At 42.8% G+C, this 6324-nt stretch overlaps 1 pseudogene; it reads right to left on the bottom strand.

Moving 5' to 3' along the window:
* Window positions 1-2563: 2563 nt before the first annotated feature.
* Window positions 2564-5950, bottom strand: LOC125369455 (annotated as a pseudogene).
* Window positions 5951-6324: the final 374 nt, after the last annotated feature.

The following is a 6324-nucleotide window of genomic DNA, read 5'->3' as shown; positions in this document are numbered from 1 at the left end:
ATTAATTTGTTTGTTATAACTTTCTTTTACATAATTATGCTCCCCATACAAGGTCCTAATCATAAAAGTGTTCTCATCTTGCATCTCTACTGCACATAACCTCCATGTACAACCTTACACACACCTTACATCTAATTTTCCACAACCACTCTTATCCCAATGAAAAATATGGCCATTAACAATGACCCACCTCTGTATAGCAGCTTGCACTCAATATCATCCTTGAATCTCAGCCCTAATTCAAATTGTAAAGTTTTATGGTCACATTTAGGATGGTACACCTTTGGCCTAGGTCTTTTCCTCACATGAGGACTAAGATCACCCTCTTCACTTGAAATTGGTGTGAGTATAGAATCATCTGAAGACTGATATTCTGTTTATATCCACTCTTTCCTTATCAGCCTTATATATATCAGTTGCCATAGATTTTTGGGGTACAATTTTATCAACAATCCTTTTAACTCTCTTTTTTGGTAGCTATTTTCTTCCAGCTTGTAATAGTTCCAGACTTCTTCCATTTAGTAAGTGGTTTACTTATGGCCTTATTGTTGTCATACTTATGAAATTCATGCTCATGTTGTCTTGCCCATCTCAATTTCTCCTAATTTACAAGTGTTTTTCATCATTAAAGCTAAAGTCATCATCTTCTAAGCCATCATCAATGTCACTCTTGTTAAGAGGAATATACTCGGGATCTTCACTGTCACTTGCACTACATTTACATCTCCATGCAGCTCACCTCATATAGCAGAAGTGTCACGACCCACTTTGGGGGCCCTTGACCGGCACTAGGGAATGGGTAGGCTTAAGGCCACCGAAACCCGTAGTAAGCCTTACCAACCCGCAAATCCATATATATAATTAACCAAATATAAAGTAGTCATAATTGTCTTGCATAATACATCATCATACTACCAACAGAAGTCAGAATAGTTATATAAATTTTAAAATTTCCTACTGCGGATACTCTAGAGTAAAAATGACAAGTATATAAGTACAAGATAATTACAAAAGTCCAAGAAGAAGAAGTCGGACTGTCGAATGCGATGGCGAAGGTCTTTAACTATCACCCGAAAAAATTACAACCGAGTCTAGAGTGAGATAAAATCAAATAATCTAGAGACTATTGCAGTCTTCACAGGAAATATTAATTATTCGAGTCCATATATCAAACCCCCGAACATAAATGTGAAATCATGATGTCATCATACCATAATGAAATAAATAAATAAATAAATAAATAAAAAATATCTTTGTTTCTTTTCTTTTCGGGACGAGTGGCTCAGTAGAACCCTAAACCCCAAATTCTAGTAGCCTTTCGGCTCTCTTAATCCAACAGTCTGGCCGAAGAGCAAGCTCGATCAAGGTCCTTACCTCCGACTGAACACTTGAATTCCAAATAAGCCAGAGAGCATTGCTCGATCGGGGACCTTAACTCCGTGAATCAACTCGAACTCTAGAGCAAGCTCGATCAGGCGACAAATTCATAATAACCTTATATCCATGATCATTACCGGCAAGACGCGTCCGATGTAACCCATCAAAGTGACATGTTCTACAAGCCACATTTCCCAAATCGCAATCACCACATTTAATAAATATTATTGTCTAAAGAAGTCATTCAACTATATCAAAATAACGATTAACAATTTTAAAGTAAGACATCATGCAACTCATGTGGAAAATTGATAATATTTGATATTATTATAATATTACTATTAATAATATTTATATTATCTTCAATAATCCAGTTGAAATTATTTATGTTGCGATACTAATAACCATATTATGCATAAACTTTCAAAATAACATATTAAATTCGGACTTAGCAATAGTGCAACGATTAAGTGACTTTAACTCATGATTTGATGCGTTCCACAGGCCCTACGCCTCGGGTGGAGTCAAGGAAGGCCGAATTATCTAATAACAAAAGACATACAATTAATAGACATTCGAAATTTTTCCTAAACTTAGACCCTAAGGTCGACCGCCTAGAATTAAATTGGACTCGAGGATTCTCACGAAATTTGTGAACCTCCCTAAATTACGGATATTTACCCCCCGTAAAACGGGTCCAGGACTGCCAAAACATATCGGACATGCTGGAATTTAATAACAGGAGCCACAAGAACTGCATTAATATTTTCCCGACTCCAAAACACCACAATCCAAACAATTTAATTTGATTTATTTTTAAACTACCCAACACAAGCAATTAATAGCCACAATAACTTTCTAATATTAAAACAAAATTTTTAGAGTCTAAAATAAAATTATACCGAGTTAAAAATTAAAATATTTCAAGGCGTCCGAAAACACCGGTCCCGCCATGTCGAATTCAATCCGGAGCGCCTACAGCTCAAGTTGGAGTCCAAGTACAAGAGTTTTGGCCGGAAAGTGGCCGGAAGGCGGCGGATCGGGGCCGGAAAGTCGCTGCTCACGCGACACTTCCCAAGGGTGTTACATTCTACCCTCCTTAATTATTATTATTACAACTAAGGGTGTTACATTCTACCCTCCTTAGAAAAAAAAATTCGACCTCGAATTTTAAACCATGGCCCACTTAGGATTGAAATAAATGAGGGTAGAGGCTTCTCACTTCCTGCTCGGTTTCCCAGGTACACTCTTCAGACAAATGATTTCGCCACAAAACCTTGACCATCGGAATAATTTTTGAGCGCAGCTGGCGAACTTGAGTATCCACAATACTGACTGGCTGCTCCTCGTAAGTTAAATCTTCACCAACTTCCACATGTTGCGGTTGAAACACATGCGAAGGGTCTGAAATATACTTTCTTAACATCGATATATGGAATACCGGATGCACGTGCGAGAAGTTCGGTGGCAAGTCTAGTTTGTATGCCACATCTCCACTCCCGCTTAATAATCTCAAAGGGTCCCACATAACGAGGTGCCAATTTGCCCTTCTTGCCGAATCGCAACACACCACGCATAGGAGACACCTTCAAGAATACATATTCCCCAACACTGAATTCCACGTGCTTCCGCTTTGGATCCGCATAACTTTTCTGCCTACTAAAAGCTGTCTTCAGTCGCTCGCGAATAACCAGAATCTTTTCTGAAGTGATTTGAACCAATTCTGGTCCTGCTAACTTCTGTTCACCAACTTCTTCCCAACATATGGGGGATCTACACTTTCGACCATATAAGGCCTCGAAAGGTGCCATTTCGATACTTGCATGATAGCTGTTATTATACGCGAATTTGACCAACGGTAGATACCAATCCCATTGACCACCAAAGTCTATCACGCACATCCGAAGCATATCCTCTAAGGTCTGAATAGTCCTTTCTGATTGTCTGTCCGTCTGAGGATGGAAGGCCGTACTGAAGTCCAACCTGGTACCAAGTTCCTCTTGTAACTTTTTCCAAAACCTTGAAGTAAGTTGCGGCCCCCTGTCAGACACTATGGAAACCGGGACGCCATGAAGACTGACAATCCTTTCCAGATACACTCTTGCATACTTAGCTACAGAGTAGGTAGTCTTTACCGGAAGAAAATGCGCTGACTTAGTCAATCGATCCACAATTACCCAGATGGAGTCATAACCAGCAGAAGTCTTGGGTAAACCTGATACAAAATCCATAGTAATCCTTTCCCATTTCCACTCTGGTATAGGAAGCTACCGCAGAAACTGACGGCCGATGCTCTAATTTAACCTGCTGACACGTCAGACATTTGGAGACAAACTCTGCTACATCTCTCTTCATCCCGCTCCACCAATAATTTCCTTTCAAATCATGGTACATCTTTGTGGAGCCCGGATGCACGCTGTAAGTTGTACAGTGAGCTTCTTCTAAAATCTCCTTCCTGAGATTATCCACATCGGGAACACAGCCCTAGAGCCCATCATGAGGGTGCCATCATCATTTATAACAAAGTTATTAGCTCGACCCTGCTGCACATCTTCCAAGATTTTCTGCAACTGTGGGTCCCGATTCTGAGCCATCCTGATTCTGTCGACAAGCACAGACCTAACCCTGAAATGTGCTAACAACACACCCGATTCTAATATTTCCACCTGAAACCCTTGATCATACAGTTCATGCAACCCTTCACCAAATGGCCTCTTCTACACCGACATGAGCAAGACTACCTACCGACTTCCCGCCTCAAAGCATCAGCCACAACATTCGCATTACCCGGGTGGTAGAGAATATTACAATCATAGTCCTTCAGAAGCTCTAACCACCTTCTCTGCCTCAGGTTCAAATCCTTCTGTTGAAAAATATACTTTAAGCTTTTATGATCCGTATAAATCTCGCGACGCTCTCCATGAGATAGTGCCTCCAAATCTTTAATGCAAAAATTACCGGTGCCATCTCCAAATCGTGGGTCGGGTAATTTTGTTCATGCTTCTTCAATTGCCTAGACGCATAAGCTATTACCTTTCTATTTTGCATCAGAACACAACCCAAACCCACTCTAGAAACGTCGCAATACACCGTGAATCCACCAGTCCCAGAAGGTAAGGTCAACACCGAGTCAAGTCAAATACCCTTCAACTTTTGAAAGCTTCTCTCACACGTCGGTCCACCGAAACTGACATTCTTCCCGAGTCAACTTAGTCAAAGGCTGCTATTCTCGAAAAGTCTTGCACAAATCGACGGTAGTAGCACCGCCAACCCTAGAAAGCGCGACTTGATCCTTTGACCGGTTGGCCTCTGCCAATCGATCACCGCCTCCACTTTCTTAGGGTCCACCAGATACCCTCTTTAGACACTATGTGCCCCAGAAAAGCAACGCTTTCCAACCAGAACTCGCACTTGGAGAACTTAGCGTACAATTGATGCTCCCTCAAAGTCTGAAGTACTATCCTCAAGTGCCACGCATGCTCCTCTTCGCTTTTGGAATAAACCAAGATATCATCAATGAATACGATGACAAAACGATCCAGAAATTCCTTGAACACTCGATTCATCAAATCCATAAAAGCCGCAGGGGCATTAGTGAGTCCAAACGACATCACCAGAAACTCATAATGCCCATAACGCGTCCTGAACGCCGTCTTTGGCACATCTTCACCATGGATCCTTAACTAGTGATACCCCGATCGTAGATCAATCTTGGAGAAATACACAGCTCCCTGAAGCTGATCGAATAGGTCATCGATGCGAGGCGGATCTGGGATTCTGAATCGTCGCCTTATTCGATTCTTAGATAATCGATGCAAAGACACAAGGTACCATCCTTCTTCTTTACGAACAGAACAGGAGCACCCCAAGGAGACGTACTAGGTCTAATGAAACCCTCACCTAGGAGGTCTTGCAACTGCTCCTTTAGCTCTCTTAACTCGGCCGCCATTCGATGGGGGCGGCGAAAGAAATAGGTGTTGTGCCCGTATCACGTCGTCATGAATTCTATCTCTATTGGGCGGCAATCCAAGTAGTTCTTCTGGAAACACATCAGGAAACTCGCAAACCACCGGAACATCTTCGACGCAACCTTTCCTTGCAGAGGTATCCCTAACCAAAGCCAAATATCCCTGACATCCGCGGCGAAGCATTTGCCTAGCTGTAATCGTCGACACGAGATTCGTGGGAGAAGGTATCTGCTCACCTTTAAAATAGAACTCTGAGTCTCCGTGGAATTTGAAAAGTCACTTGTTTCTCCGCAATTCAACATGGCGAAATGCAAAGCTAACCAATCCATTCCCAAAATCACATCAAAATCCATTACATCTAAAAGAATTAGGTCAGCAACCAAATCTCGACCCTCAACAGACACCGGACACGACAGATACACGACATCGGTCTCTAAGGCCTCACTTAACGGCGTAGTGACCGACATCGGAACTGGAAGCCTAACGGGCCGGACATCCAATCTTAAGGTAAAACTAGGGCGATACGAAGAATGGGTAGCCCCGTGGTCTAACAAAACTCTAGCCTTCGGAATGACAAACAAGAATAGTACATGATACCACGGCATTTGAGGCTCGCGATCTCGAGGAGTGAGGGTGAACACTCTCGCTTGCCCCCCGACTGGCTGAGACCACGAAGCTCGACCTTGAACCCCGCCTGACCGCCTCAAGATCTACCTCCAAAACTACGGCCCTGGCCGGCCAACAAACCGAGATCCATCTTGAAAATGTCCCGGGTTGCGGAAAAGTCGGGTCGCACTAATGACGAGCCTTGCGGAAAAGTCGGGTCGACCAAATAGCAAGGACACTCTCGAGCCATATGTCCCATCCTCACCACACCTAAAATAGGCTCCACTGGATGTTAGGCACGGTCCACGATGTGACCGCCACACATCCGACAAGGCCGCCCTTAACTAGCTTTGAGACTCACCCACTACCATGA

Source organism: Ricinus communis, chromosome 3 (assembly GCF_019578655.1).
Source record: "Ricinus communis isolate WT05 ecotype wild-type chromosome 3, ASM1957865v1, whole genome shotgun sequence".
Lineage (NCBI taxonomy): Eukaryota > Viridiplantae > Streptophyta > Magnoliopsida > Malpighiales > Euphorbiaceae > Ricinus > Ricinus communis.
Note: the sequence above shows the minus strand (reverse complement) of the source record. Positions and strands in the feature narration are given on the sequence as shown.